The sequence below is a fragment of the Equus caballus genome, chromosome 24, assembly GCF_041296265.1.
Source record: "Equus caballus isolate H_3958 breed thoroughbred chromosome 24, TB-T2T, whole genome shotgun sequence".
In the NCBI taxonomy this organism is placed as follows: Eukaryota; Metazoa; Chordata; class Mammalia; order Perissodactyla; family Equidae; genus Equus; species Equus caballus.
Window position 1 is genome coordinate 5,641,232 of NC_091707.1, and position 18,716 is coordinate 5,659,947.

The window sequence follows — 18,716 nt, forward strand, 5'->3', positions numbered from 1 at the left end:
TCACTTGCCGGGCATGCAGGAACCACCTCTCAGACATGCCAGAACCCCGTGCCAATGACCCCGGAAGCACCAGCCGAGCACGCCGGAACCACCTGCTCGACTCGCCAGAACCACCTGCCGATCACGCAAAAATCACCTGCCGGCTACGCCACAACCAGTTGGTGAACACTTTGGAATCACCTGCCAGGCTCGCTGGAACCACCTGCCAGTCATGCCAAAATCACCTGCCAACTACGCCAGAACCGCTTGGCGGACACTGCGGAAACACCTGTCGGGCCGGCTGGAACCACATCTCAGACGTGCCAGAAACGTGTTCATGAGATGCTGGAACCACACCCCGAACAGACGGATACCACCTGCCAGAACCGCCTGAACCACCTGCTGAGCACGCCGGAACCACCTGCTCGACTCACCGGTACCACCTCCCTGACACGCCAAAATCACCTGCTGGGTATGCCAGAACCACTTGGCGGACACTCCGGAATCATCTGCCGGACATGCCGGAACCAGCTCTCAGACACACCAGAACCAAGTGCCGGAGACGCCGGAAGCACCTGCCGAGCATGCCGGAGCCACCTGCTCGACTCGCCAGAAACACCTGCCGGACACGCCAAAATCACCTGCCGGGTATGCCAGAACCACCTGGCGGACACTACGGAATCACCTGCCGCGCATGCAGGAACCACCTCTCAGACGTGCCGGAAGCAAGTGCCAGACACGCCGGAAACACCTACCGGACAGACCGGAACCACCTGCCAAGAACGCCGGAGCCACCTGTTCGACTCGCTGGAACCACCTGCCGGACAGGCCAATATCAACTGCTGGCTATGCCAGAACCACCTGGGGGACAGTCCGGGATCACCTGCCAGCCATGGCGGAACCACCTCTCAGACGTAGCAGAACCACCTGCCGGAGAAGCTGGAAACACGTCCTGGACAGACTGGAACCACGTGACGGCCATGCCTGAACCACCTGCCGAGCACGGCGGAACCACCTGCCGGACACGCCAAAATCACCTGCGGGCTACGCCAGAACCACTTGGACGACTCTCCGAAATGACCTGCCGGGCATGTTGGAACCACCTCTCAGACGTGCCAGAAGCACGTGGCGGACAGTCCGGAATCACCTGTTGGGCATACGCAACCACCTCTGACACGTACCAGAACCACGTGCCGTGCACGCCGGAACCACCTACCGGACAGACCGGAATCAACTTTTGGGCATGCCGGAACCACCAGTCAGATGTGCCAGAAACACGTGCCGGAGACGCCGGAAGCACCTGCCGAGCACGTCGCAACCACCTGCTCAACTCTCCTGAACCACCTGCCGGACACGCCAAAATCACCTGCCCGCTACACCAGCACCACTTCGGGGACAAGCCGGAATCACGTGAGGGGCATGCCGGCACAGCCTCTCAGACTGAACCTCGTGCCGGACACCACAGAACCACCTGCCGGACAGACCGGAACCACCTGCCGGACACGCCGGAACCACCGGCTCGACCCGCCGGAACGACCGCGGGACATGCAAAATCACCTGCCGGCTACGCCGGAAACACTTCGCGAACACTCCGGAATCACCTGCCGGGCATGCCGGAACCACCTCTCAGATATGCCAGAACCACGTGCCAGTGACCCCGGAAGCACCTGCCGAGCACGCCGGAACCACCTGCTCGACTCGCCAGAACCACCTGCCGGACACGCAAAAATCACCTGCCGGCTACGCCACAACCAGTTGGGGAAAACTTCGGAATCACCTGCCGGGCTTGCTGGAACCACCTGCCGGTCATGCCAAAATCACCTGCCAACTACGCCAGTACCACTTGGCGGACACTGTGGAAACACCTGTCGGGCCGGCCGGAACCACATCTCAGACGTGCCAGAACCATGTGCATGAGATGCTGGAACCACACCCTGAACAGACGGAAAACACCTGCCACACCCGTCTGAACAACCTGCCGAGCACGCCGGAGCCACCTGCTCGACTCGCCGGAACCACCTACCTGACATGCCCAAATCACCAGCCGGGTATGCCAGAACCACTTGGCGAACACTCCGGAATCACTTGCCGGGCATGCAGGAACCACCTCTCAGACATGCCAGAACCCCGTGCCAATGACCCCGGAAGCACCAGCCGAGCACGCCGGAACCACCTGCTCGACTCGCCAGAACCACCTGCCGATCACGCAAAAATCACCTGCCGGCTACGCCACAACCAGTTGGTGAACACTTTGGAATCACCTGCCAGGCTCGCTGGAACCACCTGCCAGTCATGCCAAAATCACCTGCCAACTACGCCAGAACCGCTTGGCGGACACTGCGGAAACACCTGTCGGGCCGGCCGGAACCACATCTCAGACGTGCCAGAAACGTGTTCATGAGATGCTGGAACCACACCCCGAACAGACGGATACCACCTGCCAGAACCGCCTGAACCACCTGCTGAGCACGCCGGAACCACCTGCTCGACTCACCGGTACCACCTCCCTGACACGCCAAAATCACCTGCTGGGCATGCCAGAACCACTTGGCGCACACTCCGGAATCATCTGCCGGACATGCCGGAACCAGCTCTCAGACACACCAGAACCAAGTGCCGGAGACGCCGGAAGCACCTGCCGAGCATGCCGGAGCCACCTGCTCGACTCGCCAGAAACACCTGCCGGACACGCCAAAATCACCTGCCGGGTATGCCAGAACCACTTCGGGGACAAGCCGGAATCACGTGAGGGGCATGCCGGCACAGCCTCTCAGACTGAACCTCGTGCCGGACACCACAGAACCACCTACCGGACAGACCGGAACCACCTGCCGGACACGCCGGAACCACCGGCTCGACCCTCCGGAACGACCGCTGGACATGCAAAATCACCTGCTGGCTACGCCGGAAACACTTGGCGAGCACTCCGGAATCACCTGCCGGGCATGCCGGAACCACCTCTCAGATATGCCAGAACCACGTGCCAATGACTCCGGAAGCACCTGCCGAGCACGCCGGAACCACCTGCTCGACTCGCCAGAACCACCTGCCGGACACGCAAAAATCACCTGCCGGCTAGGCCACAACCAGTTGGGGAACACTTCGGAATCACCTGCCGGGCTTGCTGGAACCACCTGCCGGTCATGCGAATATCACCTGCTGGGTATGCCAGAACCACTTGGCGGACACTCCGGAATCATCTGCCGGACATGCCGGAACCAGCTCTCAGACACACCAGAACCAAGTGCCGGAGACGCCGGAAGCACCTGGCGAGCATGCCGGAGCCACCTGCTCGACTCGCCAGAAACACCTGCCGGACACGCCAAAATCACCTGCCGGGTATGCCAGAACCACCTGGCGGACACTACGGAATCACCTGCCGCGCATGCCGGAACCACCTCTCAGACGTGCCGGAAGCACGTGCCAGACACGCCGGAAACACCTACCGGACAGACCGGAACCACCTGCCAAGGACGCCGGAGCCACCTGTTCGACTCGCTGGAACCACCTGCCGGACAGGCCAATATCAACTGCTGGCTATGCCAGAACCACCTGGGGGACGGTCCGGAATCACCTGCCAGCCATGGCGGAACCACCTCTCAGACGTAGCAGAACCACCTGCCGGAGAAGCTGGAAACACGTCCTGGACAGTCTGGAACCACCTGCCGGCCAAGCCTGAACCACCTGCCAAGCACAACGGAACAACCTGCCAGACATGCCAAAATCACCTGCGTGTTATGCCAGAACCACTTGGAGGACTCTCTGGGATGACCTGCCGGGCATGCCGGAACCACCTCTCAGACGTGCCAGAACCATGTGGCGGACAGTCCGGAATCACCTGTTGGGCATGCGCAACCACCTCTGAGACGTACCAGAACCACATGCCGTGCAGGCTGGAACCACCTACCGGACACACCGGAATCACCTTTCGGGCATGCCGGAACCACCTGTCAGATGTGCCAGAAACACGTGCCGGAGACGCCGGAAGCACCTGCCAAGCACGTTGGAACCACCTGCTCAACTCGCCTGAACCACCTGCCGGACATGCCAAAATCACCTGCCGACTATGCCAGAACCACTTGGTGAACACTCCGGAATCACTTGCCGGGCATGCAGGAACCACCTCTCAGACATGCCAGAACCCCGTGCCAATGACCCCGGAAGCACCAGCCGAGCACGCCGGAACCACCTGCTCGACTCGCCAGAACCACCTGCCGATCACGCAAAAATCACCTGCCGGCTACGCCACAACCAGTTGGTGAACACTTTGGAATCACCTGCCAGGCTTGCTGGAACCACCTGCCAGGCATGCCAAAATCACCTGCCAACTATGCCAGAACCGCTTGGCGGACACTGCGGAAACACCTGTCGGGCCGGCTGGAACCACATCTCAGACGTGCCAGAAACGTGTTCATGAGATGCTGGAACCACACCCCGAACAGACGGATACCACCTGCCAGAACCGCCTGAACCACCTGCTGAGCACGCCGGAACCACCTGCTCGACTCACCGGTACCACCTCCCTGACACGCCAAAATCACCTGCTGGGTATGCCAGAACCACTTGGCGGACACTCCGGAATCATCTGCCGGACATGCCGGAACCAGCTCTCAGACACACCAGAACCAAGTGCCGGAGACGCCGGAAGCACCTGCCGAGCATGCCGGAGCCACCTGCTCGACTCGCCAGAAACACCTGCCGGACACGCCAAAATCACCTGCCGGGTATGCCAGAACCACCTGGCGGACACTACGGAATCACCTGCCGCGCATGCAGGAACCACCTCTCAGACGTGCCGGAAGCACGTGCCAGACACGCCGGAAACACCTACCGGACAGACCGGAACCACCTGCCAAGAACGCCGGAGCCACCTGTTCGACTCGCTGGAACCACCTGCCGGACAGGCCAATATCAACTGCTGGCTATGCCAGAACCACCTGGGGGACAGTCCGGGATCACCTGCCAGCCATGGCGGAACCACCTCTCAGACGTACCAGAACCACCTGCCGGAGAAGCTGGAAACACGTCCTGGACAGACTGGAACCACGTGACGGCCATGCCTGAACCACCTGCCGAGCACGGCGGAACCACCTGCCGGACACGCCAAAATCACCTGCGGGCTACGCCAGAACCACTTGGACGACTCTCCGAAATGACCTGCCGGGCACGTTGGAACCACCTCTCAGACGTGCCAGAAGCACGTGGCGGACAGTCCGGAATCACCTGTTGGGCATACGCAACCACCTCTGACACGTACCAGAACCACGTGCCGTGCACGCCGGAACCACCTACCGGACAGACCGGAATCCACTTTTGGGCATGCCGGAACCACCAGTCAGATGTGCCAGAAACACGTGCCGGAGACGCCGGAAGCACCTGCCGAGCACGTCGCAACCACCTGCTCAACTCGCCTGAACCACCTGCCGGACACGCCAAAATCACCTGCCCGCTACACCAGCACCACTTCGGGGACAAGCCGGAATCACGTGAGGGGCATGCCGGCACAGCCTCTCAGACTGAACCTCGTGCCGGACACCCCAGAACCACCTGCCGGACAGACCGGAACCACCTGCCGGACACGCCGGAACCACCGGCTCGACCCGCCGGAACGACCGCTGGACATGCAAAATCACCTGCCGGCTACGCCGGAAACACTTGGCGAACACTCCGGAATCACCTGCCGGGCATGCCGGAACCACCTCTCAGATATGCCAGAACCACGTGCCAATGACCCCGGAAGCACCTGCCGAGCACGCCGGAACCACCTGCTCGACTCGCCAGAACCACCTGCCGGACACGCAAAAATCACCTGCCGGCTACGCCACAACCAGTTGGGGAACACTTCGGAATCACCTGCCGGGCTTGCTGGAACCACCTGCCGGTCATGCCAAAATCACCTGCCAACTACGCCAGTACCACTTGGCGGACACTGTGGAAACACCTGTCGGGCCGGCCGGAACCACATCTCAGACGTGCCAGAAACGTGTTCATGAGATGCTGGAACCACACAGCGAACAGACGGATACCACCTGCCAGAACCGCCTGAACCACCTGCTGAGCACGCCGGAACCACCTGCTCTACTCACGGGTAACAAATCCCTAACACGCCAAAATCACCTGCTGGGTATGCCAGAACCACTTGGCGGACACTCCGGAATCATCTGCCGGACATGCCGGAACCAGCTCTCAGACACACCAGAACCAAGTGCCGGAGACGCCGGAAGCACCTGCCGAGCATGCCGGAGCCACCTGCTCGACTCGCCAGAAACACCTGCCGGACACGCCAAAATCACCTGCCGGGTATGCCAGAACCACTTCGGGGACAAGCCGGAATCACGTGAGGGGCATGCCGGCACAGCCTCTCAGACTGAACCTCGTGCCGGACACCACAGAACCACCTGCCGGACAGACCGGAACCACCTGCCGGACACGCCGGAACCACCGGCTCGACCCTCCGGAACGACCGCTGGACATGCAAAATCACCTGCCGGCTACGCCGGAAACACTTGGCGAGCACTCCGGAATCACCTGCCGGGCATGCCGGAACCACCTCTCAGATATGCCAGAACCACGTGCCAATGACCCCGGAAGCACCTGCCGAGCACGCCGGAACCACCTGCTCGACTCGCCAGAACCACCTGCCGGACACGCAAAAATCACCTGCCGGCTACGCCACAACCAGTTGGGGAAAACTTCAGAATCGCCTGCCGGGCTTGCTGGAACCACCTGCCGGTCATGCCAAAATCACCTGCCGACTACGCCAGTACCACTTGGCGGACACTGTGGAAACACCTGTCGGGCCGGCCGGAACCACATCTCAGACGTGCCAGAACCATGTGCATGAGATGCTGGAACCACACCCTGAACAGACGGAAAACACCTGCCAGACCCGTCTGAACAACCTGCCGAGCACGCCGGAGCCACCTGCTCGACTCGCCGGAACCACCTACCTGACATGCCCAAATCACCAGCTGGGTATGCCAGAACCACTTGGCGGACACTCCGGAATCATCTGCCGGACATGCCGGAACCAGCTCTCAGACACACCAGAACCAAGTGCCGGAGACGCCGGAAGCACCTGCCGAGCATGCCGGAGCCACCTGCTCGACTCGCCAGAAACACCTGCCGGACACGCCAAAATCACCTGCCGGGTATGCCAGAACCACTTCGGGGACAAGCCGGAATCACGTGAGGGGCATGCCGGCACAGCCTCTCAGACTGAACCTCGTGCCGGACACCACAGAACCACCTGCCGGACAGACCGGAACCACCTGCCGGACACGCCGGAACCACCGGCTCGACCCTCCGGAACGACCGCTGGACATGCAAAATCACCTGCCGGCTACGCCGGAAACACTTGGCGAGCACTCCGGAATCACCTGCCGGGCATGCCGGAACCACCTCTCAGATATGCCAGAACCACGTGCCAATGACCCCGGAAGCACCTGCCGAGCACGCCGGAACCACCTGCTCGACTCGCCAGAACCACCTGCCGGACACGCAAAAATCACCTGCCCGCTACACCAGCACCACTTCGCGGACAAGCCGGAATCACGTGAGGGGCATGCCGGCACAGCCTCTCAGACTGAACCTCGTGCCGGACACCACAGAACCACCTGCCGGACAGACCGGAACCACCTGCCGGACACGCTGGAACCACCGGCTCGACCCGCCGGAACGACCGCTGGACATGCAAAATCACCTGCCGGCTACGCCGGAAACACTTGGCGAACACTCCGGAAACACCTGCCGGGCATGCCGGAACCACCTCTCAGATATGCCAGAACCACGTGCCAATGACCCCGGAAGCACCTGCCGAGCACGCCGGAACCACCTGCTCGACTCCCCAGAACCACCTGCCGGACACGCCAAAATCACCTGCCGGCTACGCCACAACCAGTTGGGGAACACTTCGGAATCACCTGCCGGGCTCGCTGGAACCACCTTCCGGTCATGCGAATATCACCTGCTGGGTATGCCAGAACCACTTGGCGGACACTCCGGAATCATCTGCCGGACATGCCGGAACCAGCTCTCAGACACACCAGAACCAAGTGCCAGAGACGCCGGAAGCACCTGCCGAGCATGCCGGAGCCACCTGCTCGACTCGCCAGAAACACCTGCCGGACACGCCAAAATCACCTGCCGGGTATGCCAGAACCACCTGTCGGACACTACGGAATCACCTGCCGCGCATACCGGAACCACCTCTCAGACGTGCCGGAAGCACGTGCCAGACACGCCGGAAACACCTACCGGACAGACCGGAACCACCTGCCAAGAACGCCGGAGCCACCTGTTTGACTCGCTGGAACCACCTGCCGGACAGGCCAATATCAACTGCTGGCTATGCCAGAACCACCTGGGGGACAGTCCGGGATCACCTGCCAGCCATGGCGGAACCACCTCTCAGACGTACCAGAACCACCTGCCGGAGAAGCTGGAAACACGTCCTGGACAGACTGGAACCACGTGACGGCCATGCCTGAACCACCTGCCGAGCACGCCAAAATCACCTGCGGGCTACGCCAGAACCACTTGGACGACTCTCCGAAATGACCTGCCGGGCACGTTGGAACCACCTCTCAGACGTGCCAGAAGCACGTGGCGGACAGTCCGGAATCACCTGTTGGGCATACGCAACCACCTCTGACACGTACCAGAACCACGTGCCGTGCACGCCGGAACCACCTACCGGACAGACCGGAATCAACTTTTGGGCATGCCGGAACCACCAGTCAGATGTGCCAGAAACACGTGCCGGAGACGCCGGAAGCACCTGCCGAGCACGTCGCAACCACCTGCTCAACTCGCCTGAACCACCTGCCGGACACGCCAAAATCACCTGCCCGCTACACCAGCACCACTTCGGGGACAAGCCGGAATCACGTGAGGGGCATGCCGGCACAGCCTCTCAGACTGAACCTCGTGCCGGACACCACAGAACCACCTGCCGGACAGACCGGAACCACCTGCCGGACACGCCGGAACCACCGGCTCGACCCGCCGGAACGACCGCTGGACATGCAAAATCACCTGCCGGCTATGCCGGAAACACTTGGCGAACACTCCGGAATCACCTGCCGGGCATGCCGGAACCACCTCTCAGATATGCCAGAACCACGTGCCAATGACCCCGGAAGCACCTGCCGAGCACGCCGGAACCACCTGCTCGACTCGCCAGAACCACCTGCCGGACATGCAAAAATCACCTGCCGGCTACGCCACAACCAGTTGGGGAAAACTTCAGAATCACCTGCCGGGCTTGCTGGAACCACCTGCCGGTCATGCCAAAATCACCTGCCAACTACGCCAGTACCACTTGGCGGACACTGTGGAAACACCTGTCGGGCCGGCCGGAACCGCATCTCAGACGTGCCAGAACCATGTGCATGAGATGCTGGAACCACACCCTGAACAGACGGAAAACACCTGCCAGACCCGTCTGAACAACCTGCCGAGCACGCCGGAGCCACCTGCTCGACTCGCCGGAACCACCTACCTGACATGCCCAAATCACCAGCTGGGTATGCCAGAACCACTTGGCGGACACTCCGGAATCATCTGCCGGACATGCCGGAACCAGCTCTCAGACACACCAGAACCAAGTGCCGGAGACGCCGGAAGCACCTGCCGAGCATGCCGGAGCCACCTGCTCGACTCGCCAGAAACACCTGCCGGACACGCCAAAATCACCTGCCGGGTATGCCAGAACCACTTCGGGGACAAGCCGGAATCACGTGAGGGGCATGCCGGCACAGCCTCTCAGACTGAACCTCGTGCCGGACACCACAGAACCACCTGCCGGACAGACCGGAACCACCTGCCGGACACGCCGGAACCACCGGCTCGACCCTCCGGAACGACCGCTGGACATGCAAAATCACCTGCCGGCTACGCCGGAAACACTTGGCGAGCACTCCGGAATCACCTGCCGGGCATGCCGGAACCACCTCTCAGATATGCCAGAACCACGTGCCAATGACCCCGGAAGCACCTGCCGAGCACGCCGGAACCACCTGCTCGACTCGCCAGAACCACCTGCCGGACACGCAAAAATCACCTGCCCGCTACACCAGCACCACTTCGCGGACAAGCCGGAATCACGTGAGGGGCATGCCGGCACAGCCTCTCAGACTGAACCTCGTGCCGGACACCACAGAACCACCTGCCGGACAGACCGGAACCACCTGCCGGACACGCCGGAACCACCGGCTCGACCCGCCGGAACGACCGCTGGACATGCAAAATCACCTGCCGGCTACGCCGGAAACACTTGGCGAACACTCCGGAAACACCTGCCGGGCATGCCGGAACCACCTCTCAGATATGCCAGAACCACGTGCCAATGACCCCGGAAGCACCTGCCGAGCACGCCGGAACCACCTGCTCGACTCCCCAGAACCACCTGCCGGACACGCCAAAATCACCTGCCGGCTACGCCACAACCAGTTGGGGAACACTTCGGAATCACCTGCCGGGCTCGCTGGAACCACCTTCCGGTCATGCGAATATCACCTGCTGGGTATGCCAGAACCACTTGGCGGACACTCCGGAATCATCTGCCGGACATGCCGGAACCAGCTCTCAGACACACCAGAACCAAGTGCCAGAGACGCCGGAAGCACCTGCCGAGCATGCCGGAGCCACCTGCTCGACTCGCCAGAAACACCTGCCGGACACGCCAAAATCACCTGCCGGGTATGCCAGAACCACCTGTCGGACACTACGGAATCACCTGCCGCACATACCGGAACCACCTCTCAGACGTGCCGGAAGCACGTGCCAGACACGCCGGAAACACCTACCGGACAGACCGGAACCACCTGCCAAGAACGCCGGAGCCACCTGTTTGACTCGCTGGAACCACCTGCCGGACAGGCCAATATCAACTGCTGGCTATGCCAGAACCACCTGGGCGACAGTCCGGGATCACCTGCCAGCCATGGCGGAACCACCTCTCAGACGTACCAGAACCACCTGCCGGAGAAGCTGGAAACACGTCCTGGACAGACTGGAACCACGTGACGGCCATGCCTGAACCACCTGCCGAGCACGCCAAAATCACCTGCGGGCTACGCCAGAACCACTTGGACGACTCTCCGAAATGACCTGCCGGGCACGTTGGAACCACCTCTCAGACGTGCCAGAAGCACGTGGCGGACAGTCCGGAATCACCTGTTGGGCATACGCAACCACCTCTGACACGTACCAGAACCACGTGCCGTGCACGCCGGAACCACCTACCGGACAGACCGGAATCAACTTTTGGGCATGCCGGAACCACCAGTCAGATGTGCCAGAAACACGTGCCGGAGACGCCGGAAGCACCTGCCGAGCACGTCGCAACCACCTGCTCAACTCGCCTGAACCACCTGCCGGACACGCCAAAATCACCTGCCCGCTACACCAGCACCACTTCGGGGACAAGCCGGAATCACGTGAGGGGCATGCCGGCACAGCCTCTCAGACTGAACCTCGTGCCGGACACCACAGAACCACCTGCCGGACAGACCGGAACCACCTGCCGGACACGCCGGAACCACCGGCTCGACCCGCCGGAACGACCGCTGGACATGCAAAATCACCTGCCGGCTATGCCGGAAACACTTGGCGAACACTCCGGAATCACCTGCCGGGCATGCCGGAACCACCTCTCAGATATGCCAGAACCACGTGCCAATGACCCCGGAAGCACCTGCCGAGCACGCCGGAACCACCTGCTCGACTCGCCAGAACCACCTGCCGGACATGCAAAAATCACCTGCCGGCTACGCCACAACCAGTTGGGGAAAACTTCAGAATCACCTGCCGGGCTTGCTGGAACCACCTGCCGGTCATGCCAAAATCACCTGCCAACTACGCCAGTACCACTTGGCGGACACTGTGGAAACACCTGTCGGGCCGGCCGGAACCGCATCTCAGACGTGCCAGAACCATGTGCATGAGATGCTGGAACCACACCCTGAACAGACGGAAAACACCTGCCAGACCCGTCTGAACAACCTGCCGAGCACGCCGGAGCCACCTGCTCGACTCGCCGGAACCACCTACCTTACATGCCCAAATCACCAGCCGGGTATGCCAGAACCACTTGGCGGACACTCCGGAATCATCTGCCGGACATGCCGGAACCACCTCTCAGACACAACAGAACCACGTGCCGGACACGCCGGAATCACCTACCAGACAGACCGGAACCACCTGCCGAGCACGCCGGAGCCACCTGTTCGACTCGCTGGAACCACCTGCCGGACAGGCCAATATCAACTGCTGGCTATGCCAGAACCACCTGGGGGACCGTCCGGAATCACCTGCCAGCCATGGCGGAACCACCTCTCAGACGTAGCAGAACCACCTGCCGGAGAAGCTGGAAACACGTCCTGGACAGTCTGGAACCACCTGCCGGCCAAGCCTGAACCACCTGCCAAGCACAACGGAACAACCTGCCAGACACGCCAAAATCACCTGCGTGTTATGCCAGAACCACTTGGAGGACTCTCTGGGATGACCTGCCGGGCATGCCGGAACCACCTCTCAGACGTGCCAGAACCATGTGGCGGACAGTCCGGAATCACCTGTTGGGCATGCGCAACCACCTCTGAGACGTACCAGAACCACATGCCGTGCAGGCTGGAACCACCTACCGGACAGACCGGAATCACCTTTCGGGCATGCCGGAACCACCTGTCAGATGTGCCAGAAACACGTGCCGGAGACGCCGGAAGCACCTGCCAAGCACGTCGGAACCAACTGCTCAACTCGCCTGAACCACCTGCCGGACATGCCAAAATCACCTGCCGACTATGCCAGAACCACTTGGCGAACACTCCGGAATCACTTGCCGGGCATGCAAGAACCACCTCTCAGACATGCCAGAACCCCGTGCCAATGACCCCGGAAGCACCAGCCGAGCACGCGGGAACCACCTGCTCGACTCGCCAGAACCACCTGCCGATCACGCAAAAATCACCTGCCGGCTACGCCACAACCAGTTGGTGAACACTTTGGAATCACCTGCCAGGCTTGCTGGAACCACCTGCCAGTCATGCCAAAATCACCTGCCAACTACGCCAGAACCGCTTGGCGGACACTGCGGAAACACCTGTCGGGCCGGCTGGAACCACATCTCAGACGTGCCAGAAACGTGTTCATGAGATGCTGGAACCACACCCCGAACAGACGGATACCACCTGCCAGAACCGCCTGAACCACCTGCTGAGCACGCCAGAACCAAATGCTCGACTCACCGGTACCACCTCCCTGACACGCCAAAATCACCTGCTGGGTATGCCAGAACCACTTGGTGCACACTCCGGAATCATCTGCCAGACATGCCGGAACCAGCTCTCAGACACACCAGAACCAAGTGCCGGATACGCCGGAAGCACCTGCCAAGCATGCCGGAGCCACCTGCTCGACTCGCCAGAAACACCTGCCGGACACGCCAAAATCAACAGCCGGGTATGCCAGAACCACTTCGGGGACAAGCCGGAATCACGTGAGGGGCATGCCGGCACAGCCTCTCAGACTGAACCTCGTGCCGGACACCACAGAACCACCTGCCGGACAGACCGGAACCACCTGCCGGACACGCCGGAACCACCGGCTCGACCCTCCGGAACGACCGCTGGACATGCAAAATCACCTGCCGGCTACGCCGGAAACACTTGGCGAGCACTCCGGAATCACCTGCCGGGCATGCCGGAACCACCTCTCAGATATGCCAGAACCACGTGCCAATGACCCCGGAAGCACCTGCCGAGCACGCCGGAACCACCTGCTCGACTCGCCAGAACCACCTGCCGGACACGCAAAAATCACCTGCCGGCTACGCCACAACCTGTTGGGGAAAACTTCGGAATCACCTGCCGGGCTTGCTGGAACCACCTGCCGGTCATGCCAAAATCACCTGCCAACTACGCCAGTACCACTTGGCGGACACTGTGGAAACACCTGTCGGGCCGGCCGGAACCACATCTCAGACGTGCCAGAACCATGTGCATGAGATGCTGGAACCACACCCTGAACAGACGGAAAACACCTGCCAGACCCGTCTGAACAACCTGCCGAGCACGCCGGAGCCACCTGCTCGACTCGCCGGAACCACCTACCTGACATGCCCAAATCACCAGCCGGGTATGCCAGAACCACTTGGCGGACACTCCGGAATCATCTGCCGGACATGCCGGAACCACCTCTCAGACACAACAGAACCACGTGCCGGAGACGCCGGAAGCACCTGCCGAGCACGCCGGAGCCACCTGTTCGACTCGCTGGAACCACCTGCCGGACAGACCAATATCAACTGCTGGCTATGCCAGAACCACCTGGGGGACGGTCCGGAATCACCTGCCAGCCATGGCGGAACCACCTCTCAGACGTAGCAGAACCACCTGCCGGAGAAGCTGGAAACACGTCCTGGACAGTCTGGAACCACCTGCCGGCCAAGCCTGAACCACCTGCCAAGCACAACGGAACAACCTGCCAGACACGCCAAATCACCTGCGTGTTATGCCAGAACCACTTGGCGGACACTCCGGAATCATCTGCCGGACATGCCGGAACCAGCTCTCAGACACACCAGAACCAAGTGCCGGAGACGCCGGAAGCACCTGCCGAGCATGCCGGAGCCACCTGCTCGACTCGCCAGAAACACCTGCCGGACACGCCAAAATCACCTGCCGGGTATGCCAGAACCACTTCGGGGACAAGCCGGAATCACGTGAGGGGCATGCCGGCACAGCCTCTCAGACTGAACCTCGTGCCGGACACCACAGAACCACCTGCCGGACAGACCGGAACCACCTGCCGGACACGCCGGTACCACCGGCTCGACCCGCCGGAACGACCGCTGGACATGCAAAATTACTTGCCGGCTACGCCGGAAACACTTGGCGAACACTCCGGAAACACCTGCCGGGCATGCCGGAACCACCTCTCAGATATGCCAGAACCACGTGCCAATGACCCCGGAAGCACCTGCCGAGCACGCCGGAACCACCTGCTCGACTCGCCAGAACCACCTGCCGGACACGCCAAAATCACCTGCCGGCTACGCCACAACCAGTTGGGGAACACTTCGGAATCACCTGCCGGGCTCGCTGGAACCACCTTCCGGTCATGCGAATATCACCTGCTGGGTATGCCAGAACCACTTGGCGGACACTCCGGAATCATCTGCCGGACATGCCGGAACCAGCTCTCAGACACACCAGAACCAAGTGCCGGAGACGCCGGAAGCACCTGCCGAGCATGCCGGAGCCACCTGCTCGACTCGCCAGAAACACCTGCCGGACACGCCAAAATCACCTGCCGGGTATGCCAGAACCACCTGGCGGACACTACGGAATCACCTGCCGCGCATGCCGGAACCACCTCTCAGACGTGCCGGAAGCACGTGCCAGACACGCCGGAAACACCTACCGGACAGACCGGAACCACCTGCCAAGAACGCCGGAGCCACCTGTTTGACTCGCTGGAACCACCTGCCGGACAGGCCAATATCAACTGCTGGCTATGCCAGAACCACCTGGGGGACAGTCCGGGATCACCTGCCAGCCATGGCGGAACCACCTCTCAGACGTACCAGAACCACCTGCCGGAGAAGCTGGAAACACGTCCTGGACAGACTGGAACCACGTGACGGCCATGCCTGAACCACCTGCCGAGCACGGCGGAACCACCTGCCGGACACGCCAAAATCACCTGCGGGCTACGCCAGAACCACTTGGACGACTCTCCGAAATGACCTGCCGGGCATGTTGGAACCACCTCTCAGACGTGCCAGAAGCACGTGGCGGACAGTCCGGAATCACCTGTTGGGCATACGCAACCACCTCTGACACGTACCAGAACCACGTGCCGTGCACGCCGGAACCACCTACCGGACAGACCGGAATCAACTTTTGGGCATGCCGGAACCACCAGTCAGATGTGCCAGAAACACGTGCCGGAGACGCCGGAAGCACCTGCCGAGCACGTCGCAACCACCTGCTCAACTCGCCTGAACCACCTGCCGGACACGCCAAAATCACCTGCCCGCTACACCAGCACCACTTCGGGGACAAGCCGGAATCACGTGAGGGGCATGCCGGCACAGCCTCTCAGACTGAACCTCGTGCCGTACACCACAGAACCACCTGCCGGACAGACCGGAACCACCTGCCGGACACGCCGGAACCACCGGCTCGACCCGCCGGAACGACCGCGGGACATGCAAAATCACCTGCCGGCTACGCCGGAAACACTTCGCGAACACTCCAGAATCACCTGCCGGGCATGCCGGAACCACCTCTCAGATATGCCAGAACCACGTGCCAATGACCCCGGAAGCACCTGCCGAGCACGCCGGAACCACCTGCTCGACTCGCCAGAACCACCTGCCGGACACGCAAAAATCACCTGCCGGCTACGCCACAACCAGTTGGGGAAAACTTCGGAATCACCTGCCGGGCTTGCTGGAACCACCTGCCGGTCATGCCAAAATCACCTGCCAACTACGCCAGTACCACTTGGCGGACACTGTGGAAACACCTGTCGGGCCGGCCGGAACCACATCTCAGACGTGCCAGAACCATGTGCATGAGATGCTGGAACCACACCCTGAACAGACGGAAAACACCTGCCAGACCCGTCTGAACAACCTGCCGAGCACGCCGGAGCCACCTGCTCGACTCGCCGGAACCACCTACCTGACAGCCCAAATCACCAGCCGGGTATGCCAGAACCACTTGGCGGACACTCCGGAATCATCTGCCGGACATGCCGGAACCAGCTCTCAGACACACCAGAACCACGTGCCGGAGACGCCGGAAGCACCTGCCGAGCATGCCGGAGCCACCTGCTCGACTCGCCAGAAACACCTGTCGGACACGCCAAAATCACCTGCCGGGTACGCCAGAACCACCTGGCGGACACTACGAAATGACCTGTCGCGCATGCCGGAACCACCTCTCAGACGTGCCGGAAGCACGTGCCGGACATGCCGGAATCACCTACCAGACAGACCGGAACCACCTGCCGAGCACGCCGGAGCCACCTGTTCGACTCGCTGGAACCACCTGCCGGACAGGCCAATATCAACTGCTGGCTATGCCAGAACCACCTGGGGGACGGTCCGGAGTCACCTGCCAGCCATGGCGGAACCACCTCTCAGACGTAGCAGAACCACCTGCCGGAGAAGCTGGAAACACGTCCTGGACAGTCTGGAACCACCTGCCGGCCAAGCCTGAACCACCTGCCAAGCACAACGGAACAACCTGCCAGACACGCCAAAATCTCCTGCGTGTTATGCCAGAACCACTTGGAGGACTCTCTGGGATGACCTGCCGGGCATGCCGGAACCACCTCTCAGACGTGCCAGAACCATGTGGCGGACAGTCTGGAATCACCTGTTGGTCATGCGCAACCACCTCTGAGACGTACCAGAACCACATGCCGTGCAGGCTGGAACCACCTACCGGACAGACTGGAATCACCTTTCGGGCATGCTGGAACCATCTGTCAGATGTGCCAGAAACACGTGCCGGAGACGCCGGAAGCACCTGCCAAGCACGTTGGAACCACCTGCTCAACTCGCCTGAACCACCTGCCGGACATGCCAAAATCACCTGCCGACTATGCCAGAACCACTTGGCGAACACTCCGGAATCACTTGCCGGGCATGCAGGAACCACCTCTCAGACATGCCAGAACCCCGTGCCAATGACCCCGGAAGCACCAGCCGAGCACGCCGGAACCACCTGCTCGACTCGCCAGAACCACCTGCCGATCACGCAAAAATCACCTGCCGGCTACGCCACAACCAGTTGGTGAACACTTTGGAATCACCTGCCAGGCTTGCTGGAACCACCTGCCAGTCATGCCAAAATCACCTGCCAACTATGCCAGAACCGCTTGGCGGACACTGCGGAAACACCTGTCGGGCCGGCTGGAACCACATCTCAGACGTGCCAGAAATGTGTTCATGAGATGCTGGAACCACACCCCGAAAAGACGGATACCACCTGCCAGAACCGCCTGAACCACCAGCTGAGCACGCCGGAAACATCTGCTTGACTCACCGGTACCACCTCCCTGACACGCCAAAATCACCTGCTGGGTATGCCAGAACCACTTGGCGGACACTCCGGAATCATCTGCCGGACATGCCGGAACCAGCTCTCAGACACACCAGAACCAAGTGCCGGAGACGCCGGAAGCACCTGCCGAGCATTCCGGAGCCACCTGCTCGACTCGCCAGAAACACCTGCCGGACACGCCAAAATCACCTGCCGGATACGCCAGAACCACCTGGCGGACACTCCGAAACCACCTGTCGCGCATGCCGGAACCACCTCTCAGACGTGCCGGAAGCACGTGCCGGAAACGCCGGAATCTCGTACCGGACAGACCGGAACCACCTGCCGCGCACGCCGGAGCCACCTGTTCGACTCGCTGGAACCACCTGCCGGACAGGCCAATATCAACTGCTGGCTATGCCAGAACCACCTGGGGGACAGTCCGGGATCACCTGCCAGCCATGGCGGAACCACCTCTCAGACGTACCAGAACCACCTGCCGGAGAAGCTGGAAACACGTCCTGGACAGACTGAAACCACGTGACGGCCATGCCTGAACCACCTGCCAAGCACGGCAGAACCACCTGCCGGACACGCCAAAATCACCTGCGGGCTACGCCAGAACCACTTGGACGACTCTCCGAAATGACCTGCCGGGCATGTTGGAACCACCTC